The sequence below is a fragment of the Ranitomeya imitator genome, chromosome 2 (genome assembly GCF_032444005.1).
Source record: "Ranitomeya imitator isolate aRanImi1 chromosome 2, aRanImi1.pri, whole genome shotgun sequence".
Lineage (NCBI taxonomy): Eukaryota > Metazoa > Chordata > Amphibia > Anura > Dendrobatidae > Ranitomeya > Ranitomeya imitator.
In genome coordinates this window covers 257,914,336-257,929,212 of record NC_091283.1, presented here as the reverse complement: position 1 = coordinate 257,929,212, position 14,877 = coordinate 257,914,336, and the positions used below count along the sequence as shown (strand labels likewise).

General features: G+C 45.9%; 1 protein-coding gene across 3 annotated transcripts in view; it reads right to left on the bottom strand.

Annotated features, from left to right (window-relative positions):
* The window catches only part of LOC138662983 (oocyte zinc finger protein XlCOF8.4-like), an 80,303-nt gene that overhangs the window by 44,867 nt on the left and 20,559 nt on the right, over nt 1-14,877 (bottom strand). Inside the window, exon 1 of one of the 3 annotated variants that reach the window (XM_069749014.1) lies at nt 5,890-6,023. The exons of the other annotated variants lie outside the window; for them this stretch is intronic. The gene's annotated coding sequence lies outside the window, so the exon portion shown is untranslated. Of the gene's footprint in view, nt 1-5,889; nt 6,024-14,877 lie in introns of those variants that run through there. 3 annotated transcript variants of the gene reach the window in all.

The window sequence follows — 14,877 nt, the reverse complement described above, 5'->3', positions numbered from 1 at the left end:
ACTCCATAGGCTTCTCTTCAGGACAACCTCATAGCGTAGTCCCGGATACAACACGCTAGCCTATACTTTATAATGTTCAATGGAACAAATAGTTCATATGTGTTCTTTTTCAGTTTATTGTTACAGGCGTTCTTGGAGCGTACAGCTCCACTACCTACCCTACAGAAGCCGTTACAGCTTTCGCTTCAACCGAACTTCCAGACTGACAACGCCATTTGACTTGCTCTTCACTTCAGACAAGTGACTATGTTTATTACACGAGTTTTCATAGTGTTTTTTTTTTTTTCTCTCTTTTCTCCTCTTTATAGCGTGTTAAGTTGTAGAATTCTGTCAGGCCTTTTAAATGGGCAGCCAGGTTTCAAATATTTCACTAGACCATATTAAGGCGTTAATTAACTATGTTTAATATAATGGTTATTTTCAGGTCTCGCACTACGCCCTCTATCCCTAATTCCCCCGGCACTATGAAAAGCCCACTCCTAGCCTGTGAAATTGAATTTCCAGTTTAACTTAACCCACTATCTCGTTCTCACTCCCGTTCTTCACGACATTTAAATATGTTTCATTGTGCCCCCTAGCGGACCCTCATGACCCCACAGTGTCCTTGTACACTGATGCTTCGCACTATGTGCTTAGCCAACAACAGTCCCACCCCCCCCTTCCCAACGAGTTCTTCCTACCCTTTCCTAATCATAGTTATTGTTCAACCTGCCCTCCCTTCCATCCCTACTACTCGCCTGAGTACACTCTACCAATTTGGTCCACCTAACAATAATTTCTCTAACTCCGCCAACGACCCAAAACTTACTGCCAACATAAGCAAATTCAACAACCATCTATCATGCCATTAACGATCCTATCACACAATGTGAGGGGCCTAAATTCCCCTCACAAACGCACTAAGGCCTTTCGTTATTATAGATCCCAACAGGCAGATGTGGTTTGCCTCCAAGAGACGCACTTCTCAACCAGCTCCTACCCCAAATTTATGTCCACTTCGTATCCACTTTTCTACATGGCGAACGCCCCAAATAAAACCAAAGGAGTCGCGGTCTGTTTTAAAAAATCTGTCCCCTTCGTTTTTAAGTCGTCAGTGGCTGATAAGGAAGGACGCTATATCATGGTGACAGGTTTGATATCAGATGAACTGGTCACTTTAGTCTCCTATTATGCTCCCAACTCCCACCAAGCTGCCTTCTTTTCCCAGTTATTGGAATTAGTCTCCGAACATGCCCAAGGCACCACAATACTATGTGGAGACTCCAATTGCATACTGAAAGCTAGCCTCGATAAATCCTCAAGTCCCCATTCCTCTAATCCCCCGCAGCCTTACCCTTCTGCGGATTCAACCGCTCTTAATAAGATTCTCGCCCAACACCACTGGGTGGACTTATGGAGGGAGATCCACCCCTCCAATAGAGACTACACGTACTTCTCCGCACGCCACTTAGTGCACACTAGAATCGACCACATATTCGCTAACCCATCCTTCCTCCCAAACATCTCTAATATATCCATTCTTTCTACACCCTGGTCGGATCACTCCCCAAATCTCCTCACATGCTCGACGCTCCACCCACGGCCCCGTTCATTCAACTGGGCTCTGAATGACTCACTGCTCTCTTATCCCGATATTTCGCAAAGGCTGAAAAATCACATTGATGATTATTTCTCCTTGAATCAACATTCAGCTACATCGCCAATCTCCCTTTGGGAAGCACATAAAGCAGTGCTTAGAGGTCTCTGCATTCAAGAGGCCTCCCGCAAGAAAAAAGACAGGAACGCGAGGATAGCTGAACTGGAGGGCAGGGTGTCAGCCTTAGAGTCTCAGATGAAAAGCACTCCTTCACCAACTACGTATCGCGACCTTCTCCATGCTCGCACTGAATTAGATCTTAGTCTCACTGAGATCGCAGACCGGGCCATACGATGGTCACAGCAACGCTTCTACGCTCTCAATAATAAAAATAACTCTAATTTAGCTCGACGCTTAAAATGCCTACCCTTACCCAGGCCCCCTATTCGAATACGCACACCTGCTGGTATCACATCTAATCCACAACAAATTTCCCACTTTTTCCAACAAAAACTTAGGCAGCTGTACAAGGCCCCAATTACCTCGAATTCAGAAACGATAGAGACATTTTTAGACTCTATTCCCCTTCCAGCTCTTAGCTCCGATTTGATTGAACTCCTCAACCAAGCCGTAACGCCAAGTGAAATCGAACTAGCCATTCAACACTTGAAAACCAATAAAAAACCAGGCCCCGATGGTTTTACGGCCCTCTACTATAAGAAATATGCTCCAATTCTGATCCCCCACCTCACTAATTACTTTAACTCTTTGAGAGAAGGCAATAAGCCAGGTGCAGCCTCTCTAATTGCTGCAATATCTATGATACCTAAACCCAACACAGACCACCTACTCTGGTCTAATTATAGACCAATATCCCTTATCAACATAGATCTCAAAATTTTAGCCAAAATATTATCCCAAAGACTGAACTCTGGCCTGGGTACCCTAATCCACAAAGATCAAGTGGGTTTTGTCCCTCGGAGACAAGCTTCAGACAATATACGGAGGGTCTCCCATCTGTTGCACCTCTGCAAACACCGTGACATACCAAGTATGCTACTGTCATTAGACTTCAAGAAAGCCTTTGACTCTATCTCATGGCCATATTTGTTTGCGGTGCTGCGGAGATGGAAGTTTCCCGACCACTTTCTCTCTTGGATTTACGCTCTCTATAGCTCCCCTTCGGCCTACGTACGTTATAATGGCTTTTCCTCCACGTATTTCCCTATTAGTAGGGGAACCAGGCAGGGATGTCCCCTTTCACCCCTGTTGTTTCTTTTGGCGCTTGAACCTTTAGCTATTCATATGCGCCTTAATTCTGAAGTTCAGGGAGTGGAAGTGGCGTCAGTTTCTCATAAACTTCTTTTATTTGCTGACGACATGCTTTTGCTTTTGTCGTCCCCTAAGACTTCCTTGCCGGCCCTCTTACATACCCTAGAAAGCTTCGAAACTATATCCGGCCTCCACTTAAACACCAGCAAATCCTACGCTATGAACATATCCCTTTCGCGACCTACTGTTTCACTACTTCAGCACAACTTTCCGTTCCAATGGGCCACTGACCATTTGGACTATTTGGGGATTAAACTAACAGCTAACCTAGACTCCCTTTATGCGGCTAATTATCCTCCTATGCTCCGGAAACTTCGCCTTCTGCTCCAATCATGGGAGAAACTACATCTCTCTTGGTTGGGCCGAGTACGTGCGCTAAAAATGACAATCCTCCCTAAATTGCTCTATCTATTTCGCGTTCTGCCTATACCTATCCCCTCACACTTCCTTAAAATGGCCCAAAGGTCTATAGACACCTTCGTATGGAGAGGAGGCATCCCGAGAGTTAACAAGGCTACTTTATACCGCCATCGCCTAAAAGGGGGTTTGGGAGTCCCCAACCTCTTGAAATATTACCGCGCAGCTCAATTAGGCCAACTGACTTTATACCATGCTTATAACGAACCCCCATTATGGCTATCCCTGGAAGCATTCGAAATGCAACCCAGTACTCTAGACACAGTACTATGGATCCTCCCAACTCAACGCAAACATATCTCGAACCCCATTATAAAGCATTCTCTTACAATCTGGGACACTTTAAAATATTCCTCACAACTGATCTCACCCTTTTTACCCCTCGCTCCCATTTGGGGTAATACCCTATTCCCCCCAGGCGTGGGATCTATCAAAAGTTTTTATAGATGGGTCGAAGCCGGCATAACCAGGGTTCACCAGCTGTTCAATATTGATGGGATAATCCCATTCGCGGCTCTACAGGAAAAGTACCACTTCCCCTCCGGAGAAATCTTTCGATACTTACAATTAAAAAACTTTGCCAACTCCTTATTAAAAAATTCTACCCCTCCTTACTCCATGACCCCTTTTGAACAAAAGTGTCGTCAAAACCCACATGCCTCGGGGATTATTTCTCTCCTCTACTCATACATTAATGCCCCTTCCCATAGGCATTGTTTGAAATATACCGTTCGTTGGGAGTCGGACATCGGATCTACCCTGACAGACTCGGAATGGTCCCAAATTTGGTCCTCATCTACTGGAGGAATGTTAAACACACTTATGTTAGAAACCAACTACAAAGTGTTAACCCGATGGTATCTGACCCCCGCTAGAGTAGCTAAAGCTGTGGCTAACCACTCCCCAAATTGCTTCAGAGGTTGCAATTCAACAGGAGACATGTTCCATATATGGTGGCTTTGCCCGATTGTCAGAAGGTTCTGGATTAGGATATACCATTTGGTTTTTTCCATAGCGAACATTAACCTTAAAAAAAACCCATGGGAGGCACTACTTAACAAGCGCATCCCCAACATCCCTAATCATACCCGATCCCTTATCTCATTTATATTTTTAGCAGCGAAACAAATCATTGCTTTGGCATGGAAAAAACCAAACTTAGACTTTTCCGCAGTCAAAACACGCCTCACCTGGTACATGATCAATGAGAAATTGTCGGCTATACTAATGGACAAAGTTGGAAAATTCGAGAAAATATGGCTCCCCTGGGCGGAATACACCAACCATACCCCTTTTGCCACACCGGTACTATACCCAACTAACTACATTCAGTCGGATTCAGAATAACCTACCAAACCCTTTAGACGTTATACACCTCTTTACTCGGGCTCCCCTCCCCCACTCCCCCTTTCCCTTACTTTGGTTAGGTTGTATGATTGCATGTCAGTTAACCACATGCACTATTGTTCAGATTGTATGTAAAGACTTATCCTGATTTTTTTTTTGATTATCTTGATTATCACGTAAATGTAAACCGAAAACTTTCAATAAAAATTTATTGTTTAAAAAAAAAAAAAAAAAAAAACAGATCCTGCAAAAGTGCTGGCAGGATGCGTTTTTTTCCCATAGACTTTTGTTAGCGATGGATTGTGACGGATGACCACACGTCGCATCGGTCTTGCGACTGATCCGCCGTGTTTTTGCGGACCGTCGGCACAAAAAACTTTCAATGTAACATTTTTTTTGTCCGTTGCGTCTGCGGCCGAAACTCCACCCCTCCTCCCCAGACTTGAAAATGGGCAGCGGATGTGTTGAAAAACTGCATCCGCTGCCCACGTCGTGACATAATTTCACAACGTCTGTCGGTACGTCAGGCCGACGCATGGCGACGGGCCCCGTACCGACGGAAATGTGAAAGAGGCCTAACAAAAAAAGAAACTGCGTGGGTTCCCCTGTATTTTTGGTAACCAGCCAGGCAAAACTCACTGCTGGGGGCTGCAACTCTCAGCCGTCAGCTTCAGCAAGGTTGGTTATCAAGAATAAAGGGGTCCCCACGCTCTTTTTTTAATTATTTAAATAAATAATTAAAAAAATGGAGTGGGGTCCACCCTATTTTGTGACAACCAGCCTTTCTAAAGCTGAAAGCTGGTATTCTCAGGCTGGTAAGGGGCCATGGATATTGACCCCCCAGCCTAAAAATAGCAGCCCGCAGCTGCCCAGAAAAGGCACATCTATTAGATGCACCAATTCTGGTGCTTAGCCCGGCTCTTCCCTCTTGCCCTATAGCGGTGAGAAGTGGGGTTCAAATTTGTGTAGTTGATGTCACCTTTGTATTGTCAGGTAACATCAAGCCCACGGCTTAGTAATAGAGAGTAAGACACCTATCCATTACTAACAACAAAGAGTTAATGAAAAGGACGGCACAAGAGGAATGCAGACTCTTTAGGACTTGGACTCATAAATAACTGATCTGCAGTTGTCACGAATTGACTGGGTATAGGTGCTCTGCAATTTTAAGCGTATAGCTGAATGAACATCAAAGCAAGTAAGTATGCGGCACTCACCCTTTTTTTGCTGTGTATTCGTGCTCTTTATTGGATATAGCTTGTCCAAGTTTATACATCCATGTTAGGACATCAGGTTCACAGGAGGGTGCGGTAGTGGAGAGTGGACGACGGCCGTGTCGCACGGAATGTGCTTCAACGGGTCCAGGTGATTGATTACCAAACGTCATTTCCCTTTAAAGGGTTTTAGACGTGCATGCAAATACATACATGAAAAAATATAAAAAAAACAAGTGAAAGTGACTTAATAACAAGTAATCATCTCTAAAATGCAGACTTACAACCTTTAATATTAATACGGACCCTTTTTTATTGCGTTGAAAGCGTTTATAAAAATACTGACATATCTAATCTGTCGTTTAGGCCAATAGGACCTTGTGCATTGGAATTTAGAATCCATCTGGCTTCTTTTTGTAATAATAATCTATTTTAATCACCTCCTTGCGGGGGATATTTTACAATTTCTAAGCCAGCGAATTTTAGCACGTTTGGATTAGAATTATGTACCTCTTTCATATGTTGGATTAGCCTCAGACAGCCTTTGCCTGTTGTTATTGAGTTATGATGTTCTTTGAATCTCGTTACCAGCGGTCTAATTGTTTTGCCAATATAAAAATATAAGGCAGGCTTCACACTTGCGAGTTTTACGGACGTAAGAGCGCAGAAACTACGTCCGTAAAACTCGAAAAAAATACGGCACAATTATTCTCTATGCCCCTGCTCCTATCTGCCGTATTAAACTGATCCTTATTATACGGCTTTCTACGGCCGTAGAAAATCGCAGCATGCTGCGTTTGTCACCGTATTGCGCAAATAAAACGTCAATGAAAGTCTATGGAAGCCCCAAAAGTACGGATTACACACGGACCAGCAGTGTGATTTGCGAGGAATACGCAGCGCTGTTAGAGAGAAAAGCCGGTAATTCAATTACCGGCTTTTGATTTCTCCTTCCTACACCCGACATGATATGAGACCTGGTTTACATACAGTAAACCATCTCATATCACCATTTTTTTTTGCATATTCTACACTACTAATGTAAGTAGTGTGTATATGCAAAATTTGGCCGTTCTAGCTAGTAAATTAAGGGGTTAAATGGCGGAAAAAATTGGCGTGGGCTCCCGCACAATTTTCTCCGCCAGAGTACTAAAGCCAGTGACTGAGGGCAGATATTAATAGCCTGGAGAGGGTCCACGGTTATTGGCCCCCCCCCCGGCTAAAAACATCTGCCCCCAGCCACCCCAGAAAAGGCACATCTGGAAGATGGGCCTATTCTGGAACTTGGCCACTCTCTTCCCATTCCCGTGTAGCGGTGGGATAGAAAGCTCCCTGGCTCGAGATCATAAGAGGGCGCCCTCTGCTGGTTGTCCTCATATGAACTCGAGCAAGGGAGCTTTCTAGGAAAGTTCCCACGATCTAGGAACAGCCAGCAGAGGGCGCCTCACCGCAAATGAAGCTAAATATAGGTCAATGACCTATATTTAGCTTCATTCGCCGGGGTTTTGCAGAAATGAGCAGCCTGCATTAGCGGAGCTCGTGTCTGCAAAATATTTTAACCCCTTCAGATGGATCTACATCGTTGGACCTTACAGATCCTCGGAAGGTATGTATATTGTTGGTTTATTATTTTTTTTTAATTTACAGATCGAGGGTCTTCAGTGAGTGGATTGAGAGTAGAATAAATTAATACAACAGCCTTTGTGATTTTTTTCAATAAATTAATTTTTAATAATGTGTGTGTGTGTGTTTTTTTAACCCTTTACTAGTATTGGATTAATAATGGATAGGTGTCATAATTGACGCCTCTCCATTATTAATTAGGCTTAATGTCACCTTACAATAGCAAGGTGGCATTAACCCTTCATTACCCCATATCCCACCGCTACACGGGAATGGGAAGAGAGTGGCCAAGTGCCAGAATAGGCGCATCTTCCAGATGTGCCTTTTCTGGGGTGGCTGGGGGCAGGTGTTTTTAGCCAGGGGGGAAGGCAATAACCATGGACCCTCTCCAGGCTATTAATATCTGCCCTCAGTCACTGGCTTTACTACTCTGGCGGAGAAAATTGTGCGGGAGCCCACGCCAATTTTTTCCGCCATTTAACCCCTTAATTTACTAGCTAGAACGGCCAAATTTTGCATATACACACTACTAACATTAGTAGTGTGGAATATGCAAAAAAAATGGTGATATGAGATGGTTTACTGTATGTAAACCATGTCTCATATCATGTCGGGTTTAGGAAGGAGAAAGCAAAAGTCGGTAATTGAATTACCGGCTTTCTGCTATCTCGCGCTGTATGAAGTAATAATATATATACATATATGTGTCTCCCTGACATATATATATATATATATAGAGAGAGAGAGAGAGAGACAGTATATATGTTTTGTTTTTTTTTTTAAACACATGGATCCCTTGTATAGCCGTATGTCGGTTTTGCAAGCCTGCGATAAAAACACGCATTACGGCTGCCATACGGATTACATACGGAGGATGCCATGCGCAAAAAACGCTGAAACACCCTGCCTACGGAGGAGCTACGGACCACTATTTTTGGGACTTTTCAGCGTATTACGGCCGTAATATACGGACCGTATTTTCATACGCTGAGTGTGAAACCGGCCTAAACAGGGACAAAAAAGAACATAAACTACGAATTTACTCTTACAGAAAATGAAATCCCGAACTTTATGTGTTATAGAGCCTAATTGGATGGGATTGTGTGTTATATGAAGGTGACAGAACCTGCAATTCCCGCACTTGTGATTTCCCTCTGGAATATTGCTTGTCAACCAGTTTTTTCTCGGTAATAAGATTTTATTGTGCACTAGCATATCTGACAAATTATGGGCTCGTTTATAAGCAAATTTGGGCATACTGGTGTGTAGGGTTGAGCGACCTTGACCTTTTTAGAGTCGAGTCGGGTTTCGCGAAACCCGACTATCTCAAAAGTCGAGTCGAGTGGAATTGGCCGATTATCGCGAAAAGTCGGGGGTCGACCGAAACACAAAACCCAATGCAAGTCAATGGGGGAGCATAGTCGGCAGTGAGTGGAGGCCAGGAAAACACCTACAGTGCCCATTTTAATGGCAAAAACATCCATTCTTGTTACTGAAGGTTGTCAATCTTAATTTAGCTTATAATAATTGTAAGGCATTTGAAATTGGGGGTCATTTGGCTAAAGTTGTGGGGGGTAGGGCTGGTTCAAGTAATTAGTGGGCCCAGTAAATCTGGACCACGTCACGGCAGTGGAGCAGGGAGAGGTAAGTATTTCAACTTTGCAAGTGCTGTGATCCTGAGCAAGCAGGGGGGCCCACTCGTTGGCATTGGCACTGGCACAGGGCCCCTCAAAGTGGGCACATCCCACCGGCAGCAACACTTTTGCGTACTATGAGGGGCCCTGTGCCAGTGACGTCGCCAACAAGTATTCCTCCCCCCACCTGATGAAAGAACCTGCACCTTCATCTGCACCTTCCTCTTTGTCCCCGTGTAAGGTGGTATGGTATGCGGGAAGGGGGACCTGACTTTCAGCAGGGTCACAATCTTGCAGTGTAGCGTGCACGGGGAATGTTGCGTTATGGGTCAATGTACCAGCAGACTCATCTATCACTGGCTGGGCAATGGGCAGGATGAGGGGGAAACAGATATGGGCCCAAAGAATAAAGTGGGCTAAATGCAGTTCAAAATTGGTAACAGGACTAACCAGGGGGCATTGTTTTGTTCAGTGGAGGACAACTGGAATGAGAGGCTGACACAGACAGTAGGCCCAAATCAGTAAGTATTCTAAATGCAGTTCAAAATTGGCAACAGTAGTAAACAGGCGGCACAGCTTTGTTCACTGTAGGAGAACAGCAAGGAGTGGCAGACACAGATAGAAGGACCCAACCCAAATAGTAGGCCTAATGCAGTGTTGTTTTCAACAACTACTAAACGGGAGCCAGAAGATCGAAGCAATGGAGACGAAACCTGGTGAACACCTTGGAGTGGAACACACCGTCTCTACACCCCAGACCCAACTTGTAGGCCTAATGCAGTGTTGTTTTCAACAACTACTTAAGACGAGCATGAAGATTGAAGCAATGGAGACTGGAGAGGAAACCTGGGGAACACCTTGGAGGGGAAGACACCGTCTCTACACCCCAGACCCAACTTGTAGGCCTAATGCAGTGTTGTTTTCAACAACTACTAAACGAGAGCCAGAAGATCGAAGCAATGGAGAGGAAACCTGGGGAACACCTTGGAGTGGAACACACCGTCTCTACACCCCAGACCCAACTTGTAGGCCTAATGCAGTGTTGTTTTCAACAACTACTTAAGACGAGCATGAAGATTGAAGCAATGGAGACTGGAGAGGAAACCTGGGGAACACGTTGGAGGGGAAGACACCATCTCTACACCCCAGACCCAACTAGTAGGCCTAATGCAGTGTTGTTTTCAACAACTACTAAACGAGAGCCAGAAGATCGAAGCAATGGAGACGAAACCTGGGGAACACCTTGGAGTGGAAGACACCGTCTCTACACCCCAGACCCAACTTGTAGGCCTAATGCAGTGTTGTTTTCAACAACTACTAAACGAGAGCCAGAAGATCGAAGCAATGGAGACGAAACCTGGGGAACACCTTGGAGTGGAAGACACCGTCTCTACACCCCAGACCCAACTTGTAGGCCTAATGCAGTGTTGTTTTCAACAACTACTTAAGACGAGCATGAAGATTGAAGCAATGGAGACTGGAGAGGAAACCTGGGGAACACCTTGGAGGGGAAGACACTGTCTTTACACCCCAGACCCAACTAGTAGGCCTAATGCAGTGTTGTTTTCAACAACTACTAAACGAGAGCCAGAAGATCGAAGCAATGGAGACTGGAGAGGAAACCTGGGGAACACCTTGGAGGGGAAGACACCGTCTTTACACCCCAGACCCAACTAGTAGGCCTAATGCAGTGTTGTCTTCAACAACTACTAAACGAGAGCCAGAAGATCGAAGCAATGGAGACGAAACCTGGGGAACACCTTGGAGTGGAAGACACCGTCTCTACACCCCAGACCCAACTTGTAGGCCTAATGCAATGTTGTTTTCAACAACTACTTAAGACAAGCATGAAGATTGAAGCAGTGGAGACTGGAGAGGAAACCTGGGGAACACCTTGGAGGGGAAGACACCGTCTCTACACCCCAGACCCAACTTGTAGGCCTAATGCAGTGTTGTTTTCAACAACTACTAAACGAGTGCCAGAAGATCGAAGCAATGGAGAGGAAACCTGGGGAACACCTTGGAGTGGAACACACCGTCTCTACACCCCAGACCCAACTTGTAGGCCTAATGCAGTGTTGTTTTCAACAACTACTAAACGAGAGCCAGAAGATCGAAGCAATGGAGACAAAACCTGGGGAACAACTTGGAGTGGAAGACACCGTCTCTACACCCCAGACCTAACTTGTAGACCTAATGCAGTGTTGTTTTCAACAACTACTTAAGACGAGCATGAAGATTGAAGCAATGGAGACTGGAGAGGAAACCTGGGGAACACCTTGGAGGGGAAGACACCGTCTCTACACCCCAGACCCAACTAGTAGGCCTAATGCAGTGTTGTTTTCAACAACTACTTAAGATGAGCATGAAGATTGAAGCAATGGAGACGAAACCTGGGGAACACCTTGGAGTGGAAGACACCGTCTCTACACCCCAGACCCAACTTGTAGGCCTAATGCAGTGTTGCTTTCAACAACTACTAAACGAGAGCCAGAAGATGGAAGCAATGGAGACGAAACCTGGGGATCACTTTGAAGTGGAAGACACCGTCTCTACACCCCAGACCCAACTAGTAGGCCTAATGCAGTGTTGTTTTCAACAACTACTAAACGAGAGCCAGAAGATCGAAGCAATGGAGAGTAAACCTGGGGAACACCTTGAAGTGGAAGACACCGTCTCTACACCACAGACCCAACTTGTAGGCCTAATGCAGTGTTGTTTTCAACAACTACTTAAGACGAGCATGAAGATTGAAGCAATGGAGAGGAAACCTGGGGAACACCTTGGAGCGGAAGACACCGTTAGTAGGCCCTAGCGAAGTAGTAGCCCCAATGCAGTTGTCAAATTCCTATAGGCTGAAAACCAGACTATTGACGCTCAGCTTTTTTAAAAGGAGGACAGCTGTATTGAGTGGCGCAGACAGACACAGGTAGTAGGCCTTAAACAAAAAATTTGGCTCAATGCAATTTAAAAAAGGTTCCAGGGGTACACGGGCAGCAGTGGTCTGGTCAGTGGAGGACTAGTGGAAGGAGGGACCGCAGACAGGCATAGTAGGCCTAACATAACAAAATTCGGCTGTAGGCACTTTAAAATTGGTTCCAGGGGTACATGGGCAGCAGAGGTCTGGTCAGTGGAGGACTAGTGGAAGGAGGGACCGCAGACAGGCGTAGTAGGCCAAACATAACAAAAGTGGGCTGTAGGCACTTTAAAATTGGTTCCAGGGGTACACGGGCAGCAGTGGTCAGGTCAGTGGAGGACTAGTGGAAGGAGGGATCGCAGACAGGCGTAGTAGGCCTAACATAACAAAATTTGGCTGTAGGCACTTTAAAATTGTTTCCAGGGGTACATAGGCAGCAGAGGTCTGGTCAGTGGAGGACTAGTGGAAGGAGGGACCGCAGACAGGCGTAGTAGGCCAAACATAACAAAAGTGGGCTGTAGGCACTTTAAAATTGGTTCCAGGGGTACACGGGCAGCAGTGGTCAGGTCAGTGGAGGACTAGTGGAAGGAGGGACCGCAGACAGGCGTAGTAGGCCTAACATAACAAAAGTGGGCTGTAGGCACTTTAAAATTGGTTCCAGGGGTACACGGGCAGCAGTGGTGTGGTCAGTGGAGGACTAGTGGAAGGAGGGACCGCAGACAGGTGTAGTAGGCCTAACATAACAAAATTCGGCTGTAGGCACTATAAAATTGGTTCCAGGGGTACAAGGGCAGCAGTGGTCTGGTCAGTGGAGGACTACTGGAAGGAGGGACCGCAGACAGGCGTAGTAGGCCTAACATAACAAAATTCGGCTGTAGGCACTTTAAAATTGGTTCCAGGGGTACATGGGCAGCAGTGGTCTGGTCAGTGGAGGACTAGTGGAAGGAGGGACGGCAGACAGGCGTGGTAGGCCTAACATAACAAAATTCGGCTGTAGGCACTTTAAAATTGTTTCCAGGGGTACATGGGCAGCAGTGGTCTGGTCAGTGGAGGACTAGTGGAAGGAGGGACCGCAGACAGGCGTAGTAGGCCTAACATAACAAAAGTGGGCTGTAGGCACTATAAAATTGGTTCCAGGGGTACACGGGCAGCAGTGGTGTGGTCAGTGGAGGACTAGTGGAAGGAGGGACCGCAGACAGGCGTAGTAGGCCTAACATAACAAAATTCGGCTGTAGGTACTTTAAAATTGTTTCCAGGGGTACATGGGCAGCAGTGGTCTGGTCAGTGGAGGACTAGTGGAAGGAGGGACTGCAGACAGGCGTAGTAGGCCTAACATAACAAAATTCGGCTGTAGGCACTTGGAATTCTCTTGCAGGGGTACACAGGCAGCATTGGTGTTGTCAGCGGAGGCCGATTGTAATGAGTGTCTGGCAGTTAGTACTCCAAAAAAATAAATAGATGTTAATGTCTCGCATTACAACAAAACCAAAACACAAAAGGGTGGAATACTTAGGTACAGGGGTGGGCTCCTCTGCTGAGTTTCAGACCTAGTAATTTGGCGCAAATTATTTACTGGTGTAAATATAGGACACTGCCCCTGACTATGTTAAGTACCATCATACATGTCAACACAATGGTATGGTCAGTGCCAGGCATTGAAGGATGTCAGCGCATTGACTAAACATTGGTGGAACTGTGAGAGATAATTGTGCAAGTGGTAGAGCACTGTTTGAGCTGGGGGGGAAACTCTCTTGTGGCCGGCGGTACAGGCCCAGGGCCCCTCATGTTACAACAGTGTGTCTGACGTTGGGTGCGCACCACCACCGCCAGAGACACTTTATTGTACTATGAGGGACCCAGTGGCAGTGCCGTCGACCAAAAGCGGGCACACCCCCTCTTCAGACAAACAGCACTCTCACGGGTGCTTGCGCCAAGTGGCGAGACCACGGCCCCGTGGGGGGAGTTTGGCCATTTAGGGAGGTGTAAACATGTCGTATGCTGGACAAACAGCTGCTGCAAATTACGAGATTGGCAAAGTCAGTCAGAGTAGTCCACAAGCAAGACCTTTTCATAGGAAAGCTAGGTGTCAGCCGGGCAAGGTGGGGCAAAAGAATTCGAAATCCAGTTGTGGTTCATTTTAATGAAGGTTAGATCATCAACATTTTGGGTAGCCAGACGAGTCCTTTCTTCGGTTAATATTGAACCTGCAGCACTGAATACTCTTTCTGATAGGACACTAGCTGCCGGGCAAGCAAGCTCCTGCAATGCATATTCTGCCAATTCTGGCCAGGTGTCCAATTTGGATGCCCAGTAATCAAATGGGAATGACGGTTGAGGGAGAACATCGATAAGGGATAAAAAATAGTTAGTAACCATACTGGACAAATGTTGTCTCCTGTCACTTTGAATTGATGCTGCAGTACCTGTCCTGTCTGCGGTCATAGCAAAATCACTCCACAACCTGGTCAGAAAACCCCTCTGTCCAATGCCACTTCTGATTTGTGCACCTCTAACACCTCTGGCCTGCTGCCCCCTGCAGCTCGTGTGATAACGATCACCGGTGCTGTGTGCTGGGAATGCCTGAATCAAATGGTCAACAAGAGTTGATTGTTTGGTTGCTAATATTTGTTCCAGGTTCTCATGTGGCATAATATTTTACAATTTGCCTTTATAGCGAGGATCAAGGAGGCAGGTCAACCAGTAATCGTCATCGGCCATCATTTTACAAATGCGTGTGTCCCTTTTGAGGATACGTAAGGCATAATCCGCCATGTGGGCCAAAGTTCCAGTTGTCAAATCTGTGGTTGTGCTGGGTTG